The 22,173-nt window shown below is 33.1% G+C and overlaps 1 protein-coding gene and 1 long non-coding RNA gene across 9 annotated transcripts in view; one reads left to right on the top strand and one right to left on the bottom strand.

Moving 5' to 3' along the window:
- Positions 1–20,797, top strand: part of LOC108002562 (uncharacterized) — a 51,054-nt gene extending 30,257 nt beyond the window's left edge. For 2 of the 3 annotated variants that reach the window (XR_001766887.3, XR_003698768.2), the window contains 3 exons: positions 12,948–13,452; positions 13,528–13,683; positions 13,790–20,797. This is a non-coding gene — a long non-coding RNA (uncharacterized LOC108002562). The remainder of the gene's footprint in view (positions 1–12,947; positions 13,453–13,527; positions 13,684–13,789) is intronic. The other variant, XR_003698769.2, reaches the window with a different exon arrangement.
- LOC108002561 (peroxidasin) overlaps positions 1–22,173 on the bottom strand; it is a 282,659-nt gene that overhangs the window by 249,506 nt on the left and 10,980 nt on the right. The window lies entirely within an intron of this gene.

The raw sequence follows: 22,173 nt of genomic DNA, 5'->3' as shown, positions 1-22,173 counted from the left end.
GGACGTAATTCTGATCTTAGCAACCTAGCCTTTGATCGTTTCATTTTTTTTCTTTCTTCCTTTCTTTTTTTTTTTCTATTCTTTTCTTTTCTTAACTCCTCCCCCGCTAAAACGGTGTCGACCTTTTTTTTCTCTTTTCCTTGCGCATTTTGTGTCGAGATAAGAGAGGAGGGAAGAAAAGGAAAAAATCGTAAAACAGTGAAATAGAAGGAGCAAGCATCTGGTGCTCGACGAGAAAATCGAGGTTTTTTTGATAATCTCGAATGTTTAGAACAGTTTACCTCCCCTTTTGTTTGAAATGAGTTTTACGATTTGGTACACGAGTACCGAAAAAATTCCAACCTCTCGCGAGGAGAAAGGGCAAGAATCGAGGAAAGGAGGATAATGTAGGTCGAGGTATACGAACCGTTTGTAACTTTGACTTTCTATAAATAAAAGTTTATCGTTTATCGAGATCGATCGCTAAAAACGAAATCTAAAAATCCAAAGCTGGTGAATGGCGCGATAAATTTTTCAATGTCGACCGAGTTGAAAAGTAAACTTTCGATTTACACTTCGCCTCGGAAAAGATGGAAAAATTTCCCTCCTCTTTTCATAATATCAATTTGATTATATATATGTATAAATCAAAGATTTCTTTTCTCTATGTTTTAACCCGATATTATTTCTTGATACAAATTTCTTATTCCACAATTATAATAAATAATAGTATATCTCGATGATAATACTTTTTATATTTTAACAACTTGTATGCATTAGTTAAAATACTTGTATGTTTCATTGACATAGGTATTTCGAGATAGGAGAGAAATTTAATTTGATTAAGATTCTTATAAAATCCGGGATGGAGAGTAGTCCATTTTCAATAAACTTCTCGATTTCATGTTCCACGGACGAAGAAAAGCACAGTTTCGTGATAGAAATTCGCTATAATACCGAGTTGTGCATGTACTATTACTATTTGGCCCGTTTCCCTTTGCGCACGATTCACGTTCTTCCTATGTAAATGCAGCATGATTAGCAATTAGCTGTAACAAGCTGATATCCTTCCTCATACATATCTCACGTTACGCCTAAATGTTTATCTATTACGAATTTTAAATGATCCTATCCCCGGATGGAATTTGAAATCTTCATCGTTGCGTGATGAGTGAATACATAAATAATTAAAGATGGTCGAAAAGTATTATTACAATCGTTATTTTAATAATTTGTGTTGAATAGAGTTAAAGTATTTCGGATTATTATTTTGAATTTCTTAAAATCTGGATTTTCGTTAATTTAAATTGCTTTAAATTTATGTTTGAAATTAATTTAAATTAAATTAAGTTCAATTAAATTCGTCTTAATACTTGTTTTAATGACGCAACAGCTTTATTCGTTTAAGTAGATATAAAGTAGATATAAATTCGATAAAATTTGAAAGCAAAAGAAATACATTGCAAGGATATTAAAGAGAAATAATTTTGTTCTTTTAGCAATTGAATATTTGAGTAAATTAATTAAAACGATTTGTATTTACATTAAAGTATCAATTATATTTTAAGTGCGTTTAAATGAACGTTTATTTTCAATCAATATTAATTCTCAACATTTATCATTCAATTATCGTTTAATTTTGTAATATCGAAATACATATATCAAAAATAGTTGCGGGATAAATCTATCAACGGCCATGTTTTAATTGATGCGCGGTCAAAACCGTGTACAAGCCTCATTTCCCTTCGAATGAAATATCAATAATGAACGAACGTTGCATATTCATTGATAAACATTATTTTTTTACCACCACGAATATTAGACAACGAAAAATAATATACCATAATCGAGTGTGAAAACGACTATTATACCTCTCTTTCTCTCTCTCCCCATGTATTCAACAAAAAGAGTGTTACACTCCTTGGCCATCTATTTGCATATATTTTTTTTTCTTATTTTATATATAGCGCATACCAATCTCGAACAATGTTCTCTCATCTCTCCATTTTCAATTATCGTCCCGCAACTCGCAACAAAATTATTCTTCAATTCCACACAGTCTCTTATAATACGTGCAACAGTGAAACACATGAGAAAAACCTTTTCAACGTAAAGCAAACGAATTCTTGTAATCTTAATTACAAAGTAATTCAGCTGATAATTGTTTTATCCCTTTTGCTATTTCAACGGTGTATTCAACGGTCTTTTGTCGCATCGTCCATTGTTGACTGGGAATATAGGGAAATATACAATGGAGGAAGCTAATTACGTTGCTTATCAATGATAATGGTAAATCGTTCCATAAAACAGAAATATTGTACAACATCGTGAGACTGAACTGTCCTATAATAACAATTTTTATAAAATTACATATGAATTGGAAGATGAACAATTCTTATAACTACGTGCAGAATTTTATAGGAAATATTATAAATTAATCTTAAACAAGAATCGTTACCTGAAATAAATTCCATATTTATTAATTCTACAAGATTTATCAAGCAACGAAAAACGTTGGATTCTTTCCAATCTATATTTAACAATTATTAATCCCTGCTTCCCTACTTTCCAAGTGAAAAAAAAAGAACCGTATAAACCCATAATTCATTTCTTTCTCATAAGTAGAAAAGAAAAAACCCTTACTGAAGGAGATCAAAACGATACATCCGCAAAAACTGCTTATTTTCAATCGCACGGAAAAAGAGAGAGAGAGGAAGACAGATGGACAGAGAGAAAGAGAGAGAGAGAAGGAGGAGAGAACCGTAATAAGGGGGTGACCTTAATCACGGTGAAGTACGTTTCCCAATAATGAAATATCGAAGACGGAGAAGCAAATCGTCAACGAGAAAGCTTCCCTGATAATGAAATATCAGCGTCGAGGAGAGGGAAGTCCGGGTGAAGGGGAGGAGGAGGGGAGTAAGAGAGTGGCACAATTCGGTTTTCCTCCTCGAGTCGCGCGACCGTATTCATCCGCAGTTCGTTAACTACCAGGCGTGGATACGAATCGAGGAACGTCGCTTACCAGCAAAACTTGCATGGACTTACCGGCAATTAGGGCTAATTACGTCGTTAATGAATGGGTCGATCGAACGACGGGCAAAAAAGGAATCGAGCGTGGAGATCGCGAAGAGCGGCGAACATAAAGAGAGGGGAAGGGGAGGATATTTAAAAGTGTTTTACGTTTATGCCAAATGCGAACGATCGCCATCGATGAACGATCTTGCACGAGTGTGCAGGCCAATAAAGGCGGTTGCCACGATCGTAACGTTCAATCATGGCTAAATTAATGGCGGATCCATCGACGCGAAGTGATTCTGACATGAGTTAATGTGACGCGACGAATCGATACTCGAAGATGGAGTAAGATTCGAATAGGAAACTATGCTATCTTGAGACAGTATATCTTTTCATTCTCTGCGAGATCGAGCTTGAGAAGTTAATTTTTTTGTAAGTCTTTTGAGTGAAATTGGAAAGCTTCATAGGTCTTTTAATAGAGATTGAGGTTAAGTGTTGAGTAAGATTGGAAGTTATTATTTTTCTTGTAGAATTTTGGAATTTCTAATCGTCGTGATCATCGAAGAAAATATTTGGAATGTTAACAGACAATTGCATAGAAATATTTGATGTTTTTCATACGAATGTTAATTATAGATTATAATTGTTGGGATTTTTTTTAGTATTTTGTATCCTTTTCTATTGTCACTGCATTATAATATCGACAGGAAACTCTAAATACCTCTATTCGAACCCAACATGTCACATTCTAACGATTCATTAACACTTAATTACAATTTCCGTTTGTTTGCCGATACCGTCACATAGAAATGAGAAATTTTACGGGGCACTTCACAGTCTCGAATTCTCGTTGATTACATCGTGAAATCATCCATTATTTTAGTATTAATTTATGTATATCTCCTCTACGAAATCGAAATAATAATCAATCTAACTTTCCATTTCCGCGTTTCTTAGTGAAACAATATAGAGAAAATATATTGAATCTGCAAATATTTCATTAAACGTTTCATTAAACATTATAAATGAAAGTTATCGTTTTAAATATCGAGAGATATTTAAAAAGAAATAATAACAATTAACAAATTAACGATTTCGTAAGAAAACTCGTCGTTGGAATATTTTTCCAAATATTTTTTTTCCTTTTTTATTATAAAAGTTACAAAATGATCATTTCGCAAAGTATACTCTGAGAGTACTGTGACCCAATTACAGATCATTCCAAAAGTTAATACCATATTCTAATGACACGTTCGAAATTTCTGTACGAGTCTAATCCAATTACAGATAAAAATCCCATTAGTAATATTAAACGACAAGTTATCTAGCATTTTCATCGGTCGACGTCCATTCTCTTATATCTAAGCGAAAAATCTCCTGTCAGGAAGCTACGTCATTTAACATTATTTGTTCCAGATGATTTATCTTTGAACACCACGACCACGACTAGTCGGAACTGTTCATTTCCTCGAGAAAGTAAAATCAAACGGGTTGCCTCGAGCAATTAAAAAATCGTTTATTCAAATACCGAATTTTTTTTTATTTAAATACTTAATTTCCATTAAAATTATATTCCGACGATATAAATCAGAAGTCTCCGATAATAAACAATATTATTTATTCGTAATATTTGTTATCGTTTTATTCGTAATATTTATTACGTAAAATTCCATGTATTTTTATACATGAAATCGTATGAAATCGTAATGAATTTTAAACGTTGAATTAATATATAAACAACCAATAAAATTTCTACAATTTGCAATTAATAAATGGATAACATATGTTTTTCCTGGATACACAAGGGAGATATGAGAACGATTAACAAATTTTATTTGTCGCCTCCCTATTTTTATTTTATTATAATTTACCTACCATTACTGGTAACAAATACAAGATGATCCTTTATAAAAAAAAAAAAATAAAATACAGAAGAGAATTTTTTCATCATCGAATCATTTAAAATCGAATTTAAAAAATTACGAAAATATACGAAAAAGAAATATTCAATATCATCTATAAATGATCCATAATTCAAACGGATTAATCTCGATGACGATGTACCTCATAATAAAACCAACTATGTCATCAAAGGACGAGAGAAGAAGAAGAAGAAGAAGAAGAAAATCTTTCTTTCCCATCGCCAAATTATCTAAGCCAGAAAAAAGAAACGAATAATACTCCTTACTACTGGAACACACACCGTTAACCCACTTTAAACCTCGATCACAACTACTCGGCACCAACAAAAACGTTAATCCCATTAATGTTGCTAAACAACGCGAGCTCGCTATCTCTCCTCGATCATCTGGTATTTGTCCGTCGTGGCCAGAGACCCGAAGACCATCCCCCATTGTGCCGGTTTCGTGTCGCGTACGAAACAAAACTGTTGGCCGTTCTCTTAAAGCAGTTCTCTTAAAGAGGGAAGGGGAAAGAATGGATGAAAGATGGAAAGAAGGATGAAGAAGGGGGAGCGAGGAAGGCGAGGAGAGAAAGAAAATGGAACACTGCCGAATCTCGGGGTCTCAGAGACCCATTAACGCGCCGCAGAGAAACTTTCCACGCGAATAATGCAAATTATCCTCGAAACGCCCCGAGCAACTCGCTCGATTCTCCTACTTTTGTCAATCTCGACCTCGTTCCCCAATGTCGATCTTCTTTTACTTCTTCTTCTTCTTCTTCTTTTTCTTTCTCTTCTCTTCCACTTTGAGATTTCGTATCGATTCGATTCAATAAATCCTTTCATATGGCGATTCGTATATATGATAGATAAGAATTGTGACCACTTATGGGAGAGTTTATGTGACAGGGATTCTGGATTCATTCGATGGGATGGAAAATCGCGGTTTCTAATTTGTGTATCCTCGACAAGATTATTGGAAAAAGCTCGAGCATTGGAAAAAGAAATGGCAGGTACGAGTGGGAAAGTTATTTGAAAGCCACTGTTGGAATAAAAGTCACTCTAAATGTTGCAAAAAATACTTCTGAGAACAACTCGTACATTAATATGATTAACACTTGTCAATTGTTCTTCCATCTCCATTTCTCCCTTTTTTTTTAATATGCTTCGAAAATCCTAATCATTCCTCGAACATTCGTATAGCAATAAATAAAATCGTTATATTCGCAAAGAAGAGATATCGAAATTACGAAATTAATCGAAAATATATAAAAAAAAAAGTGTAAAAAAGAATGGTCAATCACGATATATATGAATCATCGTGTGAAAGAGATCTAATCCTCCCCTTCATTTCATCTTCGATAATCTTTCGCCTTATCCTTCAATATCGATCCACCTCTTCTTTCCTTTTTCTTCGCGTTTTCACATCGATTCAATTCACCGTCCATAACGTCCTCGTCTTCTTTCCATTCGATGATCTCTCGGCTTGATCGCTTTTCGGTGGATACTTTAATCGGCCCCCTCGAAAGTGGCGATGACCTCGCACACGATAGAAACGAGTTAATCCATTTACATTAACGCAACCAAGGGACGCGTGAAATCCGGTTAACGGGGAAAAAGCTTCGAGCATCGAGGAGGCTAAAATCGGGAAACTAGAGTGTACCCGATTCGCAGTAGCCTGTAGGATCAATTTTTCAATAGTCCGGTTTTCAAGCACGAAACTGGCCGATGAAAGTGACAATCACCGAAATATATTGCGTCGAAATATAACAAACATTTTTCGGTAAACTGTGTAGAATTAACTAAATGTTCGTGTATTTGAAGAGCCTGAATTTAATTTTGGATTTTATTGGACTGAAATTTTTGCGAGAGGAATATTTTGAAGATTTAAATGCCGTAAAAAAGGAGAAAAAAAACTGTAAATCCGAGCGAAAAGATAACATCGTCAAAGTTTCATCGAAACAAGTGAAAAAACATGAAGTTTTCGCGATGAAATATGTATGACCTAAATGCCGAATGAAAAAGATTTGCAATATTTTTATAATATTTATACAAAGTTCAAGTTTAGATTTAAAAATTGGATGTACATTATTTTTCTCATTCGATACGATTTCAAAAGAAAACGACACAATCTCGATCAAAAGAATCACGCCTAGAAGCCGGATTCCACGATATACATACTCATAAATTGAATCGTTCCCGCCAAACTAGAGCTAGGGAGAAAAAAAACACCGCCGATCATTCCGATCCCATTCTTACCATCCGAGGAGCAAAGATCTTATCGAATCTCGCTGCTTGCCAAAGCAAATGATATTCATTTCCCTGTTCCCTTTTTTCTCCCAGGAGAGAGCCTTCATAAATTATTTGCACGAACCTGGAAATCGAATAGTCGACCCGATCGACCATAACCTCACATTATACTAATTCCGTTCGGCAAATAAATGGAATTAGATCGGGCTCGCAAGTTTCTCCACTCGATCGAGAACGAAGAACAAAAACAAGAATCAGAGTCTACCGGTTCTTTGTCCTCGAACAGTCGATCATCCCTCCAAAGGGTTTCACCTTTTTTCCCCCCTCTTTGTGTTTTTATCTCGAAAAGATTAATTCTTTCATTCTTCGACTCGTCTTCGGACAAGTTGACTTGGCCACTCGTCGACACTGGATCCAGTGTAAAATTTGTCCACTTGGATCGTTGCTATTATAAAGAGAAACCATATTGCATACGATTTTTTACTATATTGGCTTCGATCAATTTTAATCTAATCTCTCATTGATCTGATCAATTTGTTTTCGTTTTCCTCGCGTTTGAATTACTTTTGTTTTTTTAATTATTTTCGAGAAATTTGTTAATTCGTTATTTCGTAGTCAGATTTATATAGGTTTAAATATTTGATAGTGTACAGTTTGAAATAAAATGAGATTTTATTCATACGTATGCGATTTAAATGTTTTATAGTCGAACGGGTGTTGATAAAAGTATTTAAATGGATATTATGTAATGATATTAATTTTTGGGATAAACGTTGAAAAATTTCATAGCTGGTATTATGTATCGAATGAATATTTTTTTATCTGTGTATTAAATATCAGATAATTTAAATTTTTATTGGTGAAATCACCTCACGTCTTATTTAATACACAAATGTTTTATTTCGCTGTACTTTTTAGCAACAAAGTTTGTAAATACGCAAGAGTCTGCCGAGTAAACCACAGTTTTACCCACCCAGTTTCCCTCGAGATACGACAAAGTTTCAGACAAACAATAGCTTGATATGAAGACAATGTTTTTGCATTTAGACTTGACCAGTTTCTTCTTCGCATATTGTATTAAAATCGGTTGGAAACGATAAGTGGTTATTTGTTGGCAGCCATCCAAAATCTATATTTTTATATCCATAAAATGAAAACAAAATCGGACATCTATTTGTGATTAACAGAAAATGTTTCTTTCGATATTGCCAATCACTCTCAATCATACTATAATTCGAAAATAATCTATATAAAATATAAACGTATGCACGTTTACGATAATACGATATTATTTTCTGATACATACAAAAACATTGACGAAACATTTCATTTCGAATTAAAATTAATATTGGCAATTGATAACGAGATACGAAAAAAAAAAATTCCAATGGATGTATTTTAAAAAAATAAATAAAATATGAAAAAAAAACATTGAATGAATATCAAAAATATATTGAAAAAATATCGAGAAAGGGACGATAAAATAATTTTTTATGAGTTGATAATCCATGAGAATCAGTATTTCTCTTTTAAGCATTGTCTCTCACGTGAAACTTCTATTAAAACCTCTTATTACATTTCAACTACGTCACATGAAGTCATCTCGTTGAAAGTACTTATAGAACTTTTTGCCATTATTATTCCTTGATTTTAATCGGTAAGAGTGAATCAGAGTTGAGAATCGATTATTCAAATTACATGCTCAATTTAAATGTTAAACCCTAGAAATGAAGTACAAGGAACAGGTAGAACGTGAGAAAGAAATCAACTTCGGAGGACATTTTTATTCTACGATAACTAAGCGTCTCTGAATACCTTAAAATTATTAAATTACATTTCAATATCTGTAAAACTATAATTGCTATTACCAAAATTTTCTCGATTCTTTTTTTTTTTTATACTTTGTTCTAAATACCTTCTATTTGAAATTATAAAAACTTCATAAAGCAATAATAATTTTAAAACGAAATCGAATAAAAAAGGATTTTTAAAAAAGTTTCATAACAATCTTTGATATTTTGTTAAGTAAATTTGAAATGGACAGAAAATAAAAACTATAAGAATAAAAATTGCTTAAATCATCTATCTAAACACCTCGTTACAAACATTATTCAAAGTGTTTCCACGTAAAGGAATGCAATCATCGCTGAGTTTAGTACCAATTGAAATTAATTAATCTATCGCGTGAAATTAAAGCCAGAATGTCATCAAGTTCAAGAGACATCAGAGAATATATACAAGACGAGGTTTATAAAGATGTTCTGTTTGTCTACATAATTGTACCTCTCCCTTTCTCTCTAAAGATCTAAAAAATTCTCGAATGAGATTAAATTATTTTAATTTAATCTAAAAATCCGAACTCCATTTCTAGAATAAATCTGAATATAAAATTATTCGTGATAATTTTAAAATTGATCGGTATCCTCCCTAATTTATAATTAATATCAAGTGGATACTTTATAATTTCGTATAATCAGATTCTAATTCTCTCTCCCTTCCCTTTAATTCGTTTCCTCGATTACATCAAATAAACGTCACGCGTTTCAAGCGAGAGAAACAATAGCCATTCACATTAGCTGGGAAGGAGTGTTTACTCGGTCGAATGCGAGGGCTCAAGATCCGTTTCGCGAATCATTAATCTTCGATCCTCGAAAGCGTTGCATTTAAATCACGAGAGTTATAAACGAGAGGAAATGGTGGTCGGGCACGAAACAATGTCTCGTTAAAGCTTTGTGAGAAAAAAAAAGAAGACAAAAAGAAACGGAAATGACAGAGAGAATAGAAAAATGCGAATGTTTGCGTGCTTCGCTTTATTTCCGTGGCCCAATGAAAAAGAGGTTTGGCTCGTCGAACAATTAAACGACATTAAGCATTAAACAGTGCCGACCTCGTGATCCTGATACGCGAATTCCTCTGGCACCCTGATATCCTCTACCGGCGATCATATACATTTTAATCTTTGCCGCCAAGTTTTAATGGAATATGGGCCATGACTTCCATGACTTGTACGTGGCTCGTTTCGGCGAGAGAGCGCGCGACGTCGGGCTTTGATCGTTGGAAAATACGTAGGGAGAGGATCGAAAAGAAAAGGGGGAAAAAGAGAAAGAGAAGCGCTTGAAAAAAGGATTACGTTCCAATTTGTTTCATGTTCCCGCTCGTTACATTAAACGTTCTACGAGCAAGACCTCCTGTAAACTAGGCAAGTGTTAAACGATCCATTAACTAGTCGGGGTAATTGTGTTTTAAGTACTGGAGGCTGGCCTAGCGCTTTATTTGGGACAGCGTCTTCGCGTAAGTCCACTCGTTTTATGACTGGCCGAGAAACTCGATCAAGGTATTTCAAACTTGAGGGAGTTATGTGTAAATTGTAAATTTTCTTATGGAAAGATATAATAAAATATTGCGTCCACGAATTCAACTCCAAGTTCCTAAGGTTTGAAATATTGTGTTTCTTGTTTATATATTTACTTGAGGAAATTTTTGTAAAGTGAGAAACCACTTACGCGAACATAAATTCTTATTAACTGGGAATGAACGGGATGCACATCACGTGTATTAGAATCAGGAATAATGTTGAATAATAAATACGCTTTGCAATGGTATCGTATTCTATATTTGCACAAAGTGCGATTCGCCCGGAGCGTAACGAAAATCCGAGATCTTCTTCCATTCATCAAATAATCCTTAACAAAGTTTCATCCGAATAGCGCTTAGTTTCGCGGCGTAGATTCGTCAAGTCGATTTATCCAAGCTTATCGAACTTCGTCGTGTCCAATACCGTGATTATTATCGAAATACATTTATCATTTTCGATAAATCCCGATTCGTTGGAACTTTTGAGTAAAATTTCTAAAGATTTTCAATTTCGTGCAAAATGAATAGGCTCTATTTCGCAATGGCAACAAATATTGCGAGATGCTACGAGATGCACAATCGTTGACTACGTGTTGATCAGAAAAGCGTCCTCTGATTGGATGAAAGGAAAAGTTATATTATCGTTAGAACACCTTATAAACTCTCACAGCTATCAATTTGAGAAGAAACTCTAAGAAAGAAAATACGAATCTTTACTTTCAACCAATCCTATAACAGGGAAACAGTTCGTTTCGGTTTTATATTTATTTGGTCAGTTTCAACGCTAAATGGGTTCACGTCACATTTGTTGCTTTATTTATGGCTCAACTATAAATATCCCACGAAACAGGTACCAAGACTTCTACAATTTCCTCGTTATTACACCGCAGCTGGTGCGTGCTGAATCAATTTATTCCGCGTCGTGATCCCGCTGAAGCAAATACAAACGAGAAATCAGTTTCACGTCCCTTACTCCACCGAGCAAATCCACGACAACGCGCGAAAGTTATGTTGTCACGGCGTAGCATCTTTCTAGTATAAACTTTAAACTTTCGTCAAGATGATACCGTGTTCGCGATGCATCTCGTCTTTCGATTCCTGTTCTCATTCCTGATAGAATTACGAGACCCTAATTGATCGTAAGGTTCTGGCAACGAGATCACGTGCTCGACACGAAACTTTTGGATAGTGAGATCTCTCGAATTTTGAGAACGGGAGATAAGTGTTGAGATTTTTTTAACAGAATATGATAAAAAGATTGCGAAGATTCGTGAAGAATTTTGATATGTTGTTCTTTCGATATTGAAAATTTTCGACTCGTTTAATCTTAATTTCGATAATTTTCAAAAATGAAAATTTGTGAATTGGAAGTTGATGTATAAAATGTGTCGAATGAAACGACACTCGAGTGAATTTTTAATGAGAAGATGAAAAAATTTTAAATAACGTATGATAAAAGCTTGAATTTTTTTTTAAAACATTATATTTTATTGTTATAACTTTTGTTTCTATAATTTTAAAAATTAGAAACATGAAATGATACGATTTTAAATTTTGATTTAAAAAATGAAATTATTCAAAATGAAGAATTATACTGTAGTTATCATAATGAGTGAATATAAGCATAATTTTCCTTCATTTTACACCTTTCGTAATCTAGTTTCAAATTTTTAATTGCGTTAAAATGCCATTATAATGGCAATTACGATTAAACAAACTTAAATTAAATTAAAGTTCTAAACAATAAAATTTTTACAAAAAGAAACAATACACAATACGTATTCATAATATTTAAGTCTTTGATTTATAATTTCGTTTCAAAAAAAATCCTCGACATTATAATCAAATTAATATTTTTTTGCAACTTTACAATAAACATCACAATTTATATATGCATTTTCTGAAATTAAAACTTGACACAAATTATGTATAAATAAACCTTTGTATAAAATTTATATCTGATCGAGAATAATAAATTAATATCTCAAAACTTTTTCTTTCCATTTTATAAAACTCTATTAATTGAGAAAAATTAAATGACGAAGCGAGATATTTTTAACAAACGCAATATAAAGTATAAAAAAAATAATAATTTACTATAGAGAAGCCAGTTTTTTATTCCAGATTTTAAACCGAGGAATTTAGAACATGCCAAAAATAACAAGACACGACGCCTCAAACGAACTAACCTGTTTAATTTTTTGGCTGGCCGTGTTTAAAAGCGTGAATTTCTTCCCGTATTTCCAAACAGCATGCACGAACCTTTAAAATTTCCCCACAAATTATTCAACCACCATTTATCGCTTCGAAACACGTCGAGAAATTCTCATATTGGTTATTACAATAATCTTTCTAAACAAATAAATAAAGAAACAGATATAACCCATTAAAAAAATAATGAAATAAACAAGAAACCAATATAATAATATATATATATATTTCGTTTCAGACAAAACTTCAACAAATCTCCTTAGAAAATAAATAAAAAGGTGAACAAAAATCAACGTCGATTATTCTCACGCACATCACCGCTTACACTTTTATCCATGCATCCACGCGACGCAATTTTCCCGCGCATTCGAGAGGTTTGCAAATACGAAGAACAAAGTATGGAAGAAGAAAAATTCTGGAACACGATGCCGAGGACGAAAAGGGAGAGGAGAGCGAAGATTATAAGACGACGAGTCCGAAGAGAGGAACGAGAAAACGTACTTACGTAGGGGGAGGGCGTCTCATTTAGACTCGGTGACTCGGTAATACTGAACTGCAAAGTTTTTTCTCTCAAAGGGGAACCGAAAAGGAGCGCTCGTTTCGGTTGAAATTTTTATTCCGCAAAGTCGCAAGAGTCCGAAGAAACAAGAAACGCATATAAAAAGGGGAGGGATGAAACGCAACAACGCTGATTCTATTCTCTCAAACGACGGGAACGTTTCTTCTTCAAGAATGGAAAGAAGGTAGGTTGTTTTTCCTCTCGACTTTATTGCTAGAATTTTCCTATTTCTACGCACTAATACGTGTTATTTTTGCAGATTTTTCATCGTATAACGATAAATAATAATATTGTAAAACTTGTTTGATTGTGATTCTTATTATTTAACTTATGATTGGCCATATGTTTCTACTTGTCTGACTGTTTTATTCTGCGTGTATTCTATTCTTGCATCTCTATCTTTTTATCTTGTGTGGTTTGTTAAGATATTATTATTAAATAATTCGATAGAAAATATGAAATATTTATTAATTTTCAGTCGAAGTGGCGTATTAATATAATGATATTTGATATTTTTTTAGATGAAACTTCAAAGTATCATCAATTTATCTTCAAGAAAAAAAGTGGATTGCTTTAAAAGATACCTCTTAATCCAAATCAAGAAAAAGTGAACGTTTCAAAGGAAGGAACGTTGGACCTTTAAAGAAAATAAAATCAAGACAAGAATATATCGATTATTTCATATTTTCTTTTGAATATTTTAATAACAGGAAAACACGAAAAAATCAAAAATTACCTAGAGAACATATCAGGATTTAAAAAAGAAAGCAGATAAAGAATTAAAAAAATAGAAAAGAATCGAAAACTTAACAAAGGAGAAAAAAGAAACGTCAAAAAATATAAAGAAGGAAAAAACTTCACAGAGGAAAGGAAAAGAAAAGAAGAAGTCAAGAAGAACAAAAAAAAAGGATAAGAAAGGAATCGCGGACAATAAAAGATCGAGAAGGAAAAATAAACAAGATGAGATTAATCGAGAATGAAGAAAAATGAGGAAAACGGAAAGGAAATGATAGAAAAGGAACCGAGAGAAATAGGGGAAAAAAGTCACAGATGTAACAGAAATCGAAAATTAGAAGGAAAGATTGATCGAGAAAAGAAAAGGAGAAATTGATTAGAAATAGAGAACGATAAATAAAAGATAAAGACAAAAGCAAAGCGGGGGAGGAGGGATACAAGAATCCTCCGGCAAGGTTAAATACTTAGATATACGTGTACACGTGTGTATCATGTAACACACATCTACGGCATATATCCTCGCTATTGTATCACTCCATTAAACATTCGCTGCAGTGCACTATAAACTATGATATAATCTCACAATGCGGTAAACACTTGCGAGTTAAACGAACACGGGCTATCCGTGGCACCACGACACGCGAAAAGGATGCAGAAATCGTGGCCCAAAACGGATAAACCGACTGCGAAAAGTAATTCAAGCCTTCCCCCCGTTATTTATTATGAACCGCACTTGAAAGCAATTAGCTCGCTACGATGTCTCTTGCTTTTTTCTCCTCGTGGTATTTTTATCCAACTGCTTTGGATTAAAATTCAATTGAGAGCAATAAAGGGGAAATGCGTGGTGTTAATCTCAATTAGCTAGAATGTGACGATGTTGTTTACTCTAAAGAGCAAATTTCCTCGTTTGGAAATGGAATTAAAATTTTCTATGATATGAAATATAGGGGAAAAAAAATAATAATAATAATCGTGAATGATGTTCCCGTTTATTTTATTTCGTAATCTTTGTTATCTTTCTTCTTTTGATATTTCGTTTTAACATAGAAGATAAATGAAATTATCTGGAAACATATCGTTCAAAACTGTGAATTCATTTAATCGTACGCGTGAATATTAAGATAGATTCTTTGTAAGAAAAGGGACAAACAGGAAAAGATTCGTAAATTATCATTAAATTACCAAGAAATTCTTCCAATTATACTTTTATTTATCCTTTATATAAATTACATAAATTAATATCTATACTGTGTATATAACTCTATATATATCCATACAACTAATTTTCCATTGAATTCTATTTTTAAAAAATATTTAAAACATCTGTTTCGTTGAATGAAAGATGCGCCAATTTCAGAGAAAGCTGAAGGAAAGATCCGACATGCTACTTTATCCGTCCGGCGCGATCTTAAATAGTTTGAAATTTATAGTTCCATCTCGTAACATGCATTTCCTCACGAACTAGAGGATTCTACAAAATTTACAAGGGAAGTTGCCGCATTTGCTATAAAATATTTAATTAGTTATCTTAATGATTCGCCAGCTTCCTCTTATTTCGGGTTGGCAAACTTTAATAGGGCATTGCACAGAGAAATTTCTATACGTATGCAGAATTTTGCTTCGTCCAATTCAACCATCCGTTTAATAAGCCGTGAACCCGCAATCATAAATCGTGATTAATTAATTTTTAATTGTGCGCGAATCTCGAAAGAAAATATTTTTCTTAGAAAAGTGAACGTTCGACGGAATTTACATTATAAAAATATAACGGTATATTTTATGGAATATATTTTTACCTGCAGCGTGACTATGGAAAAAAAAGTTTATATAAAACTGGCGCTATTCAATCTATATTGGCAGCCATGGCAATGCCGAAGGCAAAGCTACGGGCAATGAAACTAGCGCAGTAGAGATTTCAGATTCCTGAACAATAGAGTTCAGAAGGCAAAGATAACGAAATGGAGGTTTAAGACTAGAGCAGCTGCTTTGTTTAGAAGGCAGAATTATAGAGTCTGGAAATTAGTGGAGTTTGAGATTTTAGTTTTAAAGCAATGCTGTTCAAAAAAAAACCATTAAGAGCCAATGAGATTTTAGTTAAGGACAATTGCTATTGAGAAAGCAAAGCTTCGAAACTGGCTGAGTGAGAAGTTGAAAGTTTAATTTAGGGTAGATTGTTCAGGGCACGAAGATACAGGCAATGAAACTAACTAGCGGAGGTATGAGGCTTTATTTTAAGGAAATACGTTGTTTTAGAAGATAAAGATATAGGCAATAAAATGAAGATTTTAGAGCAATTAAAAATTATCAAATAGTGAAATTAATGGAAAATTTGAGATTTTACTTTGGTGAAATGCTGTTTAAAAAGCAGAGAGAAAGAAAGAAAGAGTTTAAAACTTTAATCCAAAATTCAGAAAACAAAGATACAATGAAATAGATAAATTAGTAAAATTCTAGATTTCAAACTTTACAACTACTATACTTTACAACTACTATTCAGAGAACAAAACAAAGTTATGGAAATTTGAAAGACTTCACCCTCTTTTAGGTCTGTAACATTAAAAATTGCCATTTATCCATTGCCATTTATCTCTTCCTGCTTTCACAAGTAATCGTTGCACAACACCAATTTCTGGATCATCTCGTGCAGTTATCCAATTTTGTATTATGAATGGAACAGTCGATATCCACGTTCAACAATACAAGATATACACTTGTCGTGAATTGCGGATAAGAAATGCGGTTATTCCGAATCAGAATACGAATAGGATTCGATGATAACATTCACGCCTGCTCATCGAAGCTGGAAGTAATCACTTGGAGCAATTTTTTCGAATGTGTATAAACAGCTGTTACAATATGGAAAGAGAAGGTTCTGGTAAGAGAAAAATAGGTCATATAGGGAATACGAACTTTTTTATACATCTTTCGGTATGCTGAATCCATCCCTGCTATTCTTTCACATTCAACACCCGTGAAATATGAAAATATGAAATTTTATCGCGGCATTTCATGTATATGAAATTTTATCATGGATGATAACATGTAAAAATAATTTATCGTTTCAAATAATTTAATCCCCTGAAACGATCCGTGAAATGTTTCAAACGTGATCGCGCACAATATTTATATCGATTTCAATTAGAGATTCCAATTTTTTTTATATACACATCGTGTATAATGAACGAAATTATTGTTCCTCTTTTATGCGAAGCTAAAAAACTCTCTTTACAAAAAACTTGAAGCGTTCCCAGAAATAATACAATAATTTCCCGATAATCCGTTTTGCCCGTGACATTTGAATTTTCAAAGCAGTTAAAGTATATTATTTACCCCCTAGGCACCTATTGACGGTTTATCTAAAATTTTTCAGACGTTTTGTAACAAATTGCTCGAAATGAATCGCTGTTTGTAAATTTTCAAAAGAGTTAAAAAAAAAAAAAAAAAGGAAAAGTGAGAAAAACTCGCGTGCAATAAAAAAAAAAGAGGGAGGAAAAAGAGAGGAATCATCTCGTTTCAATTAAAATAAATTCGCCAGAAACGCGATTTGAAAATGGTTTTAAACGCTTGTTGATACGTATATACACGTGTATCTATGATAGTTAAGCCGATTTTGTGATGGAGTCAAAGCACTATAGCCGATTGCGTGAAAAAAACGTGGGAATAAATATGATTTAATGATTCGAGAAAATATTCGAGTTGTTCGAAGATTAATAGTCAAGGATGAGCTTGAATATAATGTGAAATAATATCGATGCGTATCGTCTGAAAGCTTCGACCATTTGATTTTTAGTTCACTTAGACGATAAAATTATAAAAATTGTAATTTCGTATTATAATTAATGATTTATCTTACGTTCTTATTTTATACAAATTAAAAGAATATTCCTATTCTTTGAAGATATTGCCTTCCTCTTATACTCATCTTTCTTTAATCACTCTTGCCTGTATATCCCTTTTATTCGATCGTCAATTTCTTTAATCCTCGATCTTTCTAACATTTTTCTTTTAACCAACTAATTAATAAAAAGGAAATCTCGAAAAGACATCCGGTGATGATGCATCGCGTCTTTCTAAAGGAGGAGACGCGCTGTTGAAACCGAGTCTTTTCAACAAAATGGTACTTTAATTTCGAACGATCTTCATTAATTCGAACAACGCATCCGTTTATTTCCTCTCCTCTCCTTCCCCTTGTTTCTCTCACCCATTTCTCTCGATTCACCGTATAATCCCTTTGCATAATCCCTTTCTCATTGTCACCCCTTTGCTGGCGTTATTTTTTACTCTCGGTCACTGACACCCTCCCTCCACGATCGCGCCTACTTACGCTCATTAACGCTGAGAAATTCAATCAACTCTACTTTATAATATAATCGATGCCGGCCGCGACAGTTATTTATATACACTTATTTACCCGCGTGGTTTTAAATCATCTATAATGTACATCGGAAACTCGAAGAAACTTTAACGATGGAAAAACAAGTAACGATAGTTTGCGCCAGGTAATATTATAGTGTTATAAACGAAGTTGTTGGAAAAAGGGAAGTCAAAGATCGTCACCATCGTTTCCTTTCACTTTCTTTTATTTTTATTCAACTTCAAATTCTTCCTATATCGATATATTGATGTACAACCTGATGCATTTGAGCAACCGTGTTTAACATGATCCAATAATTAACATTTCATATTTGACGAACTTCAAATAATGTGATTAAACGTTTGATATTAATAATTCTTATACAATTTTAAGCTCGAATTTTGATCAATTAATATGATAATAACGGATGATTCTTTTTTAAAACTCCTTCCATTTACAGATAATCGAAATTTTTTCTCACTCACGAAGAAGGAAGGTAATTTTAGACAATTATGCAAATTCGAAAAAATCCTTTCGCGAATCCCTAATTATTTTAATTCCAACGAATTCTTATATACCCTTTGCGAAATAATCGGCCAATCTAACGAAGATGGAACATCCCCCTTCGCAATAAGAGGAGGGAGAGACGAGTGATTAATTAAGGTTTGCGGATAAGATCGGAACGACACGCGATTGTGCCCAAGAACGGCGGCTGTAACACTGATTGGAATTTAGTGTAGACCTAGAAGAGGAGGCTGGTAACGCTCCCGTTTCTCCAATTAAGCTTGGCCGGATGTAAATCAGACTGGGATAAATTCCGTATAACCTTGTCGGCGGGATTCGCGGAAGGGAACAGCCGTGAATTCGTTCCACGGGGAAAATTGTTAACCCCGTGGAAAGATCGTCGAGAACTTGAGATAACAAGCAAGGAAAGTTTTCGCGAAACTTTCCTTTTCCTATAAATTCGCGCCCGATCGTGAGCCTTTTCAAAGAGGGATGAGGGAATAGTTCGCGAAAAGAATTAAGCGGATGACGAAAAACTGATAAACACGGTCGAATCCGCCAACATTTTATTCGAGGAAGATATTAAAAGCGAGATAACGAGGGAACGTTTAAGCGTTGATGAAGATAGAATTAAATGTTTGATATTAGATTAAGATCGTTGACAAATTTTTATTTGGATTCTCGGAGGGGGACAGACTGTTTCAATAATCTATTTCTCTAAGTAAAAGTTTAAATTAGAAAAAAGGGTTGCTTTACGTGGCGAAAAAGAAAGAACGGTGTGAATACGAAATTATTTGCAAAGATGAAAACGCTCGAATTCACAGCGAGGTGAAATCAAGTAGTTAACCTGAATCGGATGGAAATAAATTGGATAGGAATTTTCGTGTTACACGAGGTGAAAAATCGATGGCGAGAATCATTTTCCCAGATCAAAATGTTTAAATCAAATATTAAAATGCTAAAGTAGAAGATAGAGGTTATAAGTTAGGTTGACATTTATAACACGTATATAAAGTGGCACGATAAGCTCCAACTTGGAGAACCACGGAGTGGAATGATTTAAAGGGAATGGTCGATCACTTTGAAGAAAAGAAACGTGCAATAATTGTAAATCAATTTGTACGTTAATGAAAAAATAATTTAAGAAAATAACAAATAACAAAATAACTTCGATCAATCTTTTGTCTTAATCGTATCTTTGAAATGATAAATTGGTGTTTTAGCTCCTACTTCGTGCAGATTCTTTTCTCTCATTGTTAGAAACTAGTTTAAGAAACATCGTGCACACTCGTTCTCTTTTCAAAGCTCTTGTTCTTTTTTTGGAGGAGATTCATTGATATGAATATTTATTTCAATGAAATTCTTGTAAAAATATTTTCAGAATAATATTAGTTTATTTTTTCAGCAATATTTATTCACCATTAAAACAATGAACTCGAAATAAAATAAACGGATTGCATTGAACTTACAAACAATGTTTGTGTAATATTTTTTATTTTTATAATAGATTCTACTATAGTTTTGTTTTCACAAATTCTTATAGAAATATGAAACTATCATTTCCTCCCTTTTCTATTTCCAAATCGATCTTCTAAAAAATCATGATATTCTCATTTTAAACAAAACTCAACGAGTAATACAAACTTAACTTCGTGACAGCATCAAACCATCACATCAATTACAAGCTACTATATAAACATGTATGTAAACAATTTCTCGATCGTCTTATTTTACAAGTAATTATTATACAAGAATAATAAAATGACAAAAGAAAATTCTTAATTGTATATAACACGTATATAAAAATATTTAACGGATCGATGGATTTATTATTTTACCGATATACATATTATTCGACATGAAGATTTGAAAATAAAGCTATAACAAAACGATGAATACCCAAAATACACAAGGAAACGGAATATCCTCCGCAAACGTTTGACTAGCTAGCTTCTATCCTATTACATCCACAGAAAGGCATAAGAATTCCTTCACCTTCCTCCTTACACGAGGATCCTTTTACACCTCCTCGACAACTAACTCGAGGAATTCGAGATTCCTTTGTTTTTATTGGTTCCTCCGGTTTCCTCTGTGAAGAAACGTAGAAGGTGGGAAAGGAAGGGAAAAAAAAAGAAGCAGGACGAGAGAAAAGGAAAGAAAATTAAGGAACAGGAAATAGATAAAAGAAGGAATACTTTCGATCCTTAACGGGGGAAAAATCCTTATCTTTGACGCAACCTTCCCAACACACCCACTGTCATACGATCGAACTTGTCGACTTTCTTCCAGGAGCTGGCGAAAGAAGTAATGGTCTCGTGAATTTCAATGGAAAATACCCTCCCTGCCCTTACCTAGAATCATCGGTTATGCGAGCTTATGCGGCAAAAATTTGTCAGAGATCGCGTACCAGAGTTTCGATATTATTTTATCTAGTCGAACGATAAAACTTCTTTCTATCGAACAAGAGATCTCGTTTACAATATGCATTCCATGAGATGATGAGATATATAGGTATATTAACAGAATTTTTCCAATTTTGTCGACGCATCGATTTCAAAATAGGGGAGGAGAATATCTTTTTGAAATTAGAATTTTCTTTACACGTTAATTGCAATTGTAGAGTTTATTTTATAGATATAATGATAAATAATATTATTATGTTTTTTTTTAATGAAGTAATTTATAGAAAACGCGAAATATATTTCGTAAAGAAGAAACGTGTAGTACATTTACATAAATTTATAGAAAGATTAATTAAATTCGTGTTCGTGTAAATTTTCGTTATTTTATGAAAATGATCTAACAATATTAAATGTATAATGTAAAAATTCCACGGATATATTTGATTTATCGAGTGAATAAAGTATAATATTTATTTTCGTGAAGTACGTAATTGCTCGATACTGATTTTATCTTCAATGAAATATTATATCATACATTCAAAACAATAATTTCCTGCTTCAATTATAACGATAATTGGGTATTTATTTTATTTCGCTCTTCGAATTTAATATCGAGTAAATATATCTGAATTTACGACACCTTAACGTACATCGAAATATTAAATTTCTCAGAATTGTTTGATTAACTGAAAATACTTTCCGAAACAAGCATTTAATATAGATGAAAGATATAATGTAAGTTGAAATCTTTGCCAGATGACCAGAAAGAAAAAAGTTAAAAAGAAGGAAGCAGAAGTGCATAAAAAGTGCCGTCTAAATCAGTGTTTTTCAATCTTTTCTTTTTTTTTTTTTTAATTTCGACCTAGTTTTCTAATATTCGAATAACTTGCGACCCTTTTCCCCAGCCATG

Source organism: Apis cerana, linkage group LG1, assembly GCF_029169275.1.
Source record: "Apis cerana isolate GH-2021 linkage group LG1, AcerK_1.0, whole genome shotgun sequence".
In the NCBI taxonomy this organism is placed as follows: Eukaryota; Metazoa; Arthropoda; class Insecta; order Hymenoptera; family Apidae; genus Apis; species Apis cerana.
Note: the sequence above shows the minus strand (reverse complement) of the source record. Positions and strands in the feature narration are given on the sequence as shown.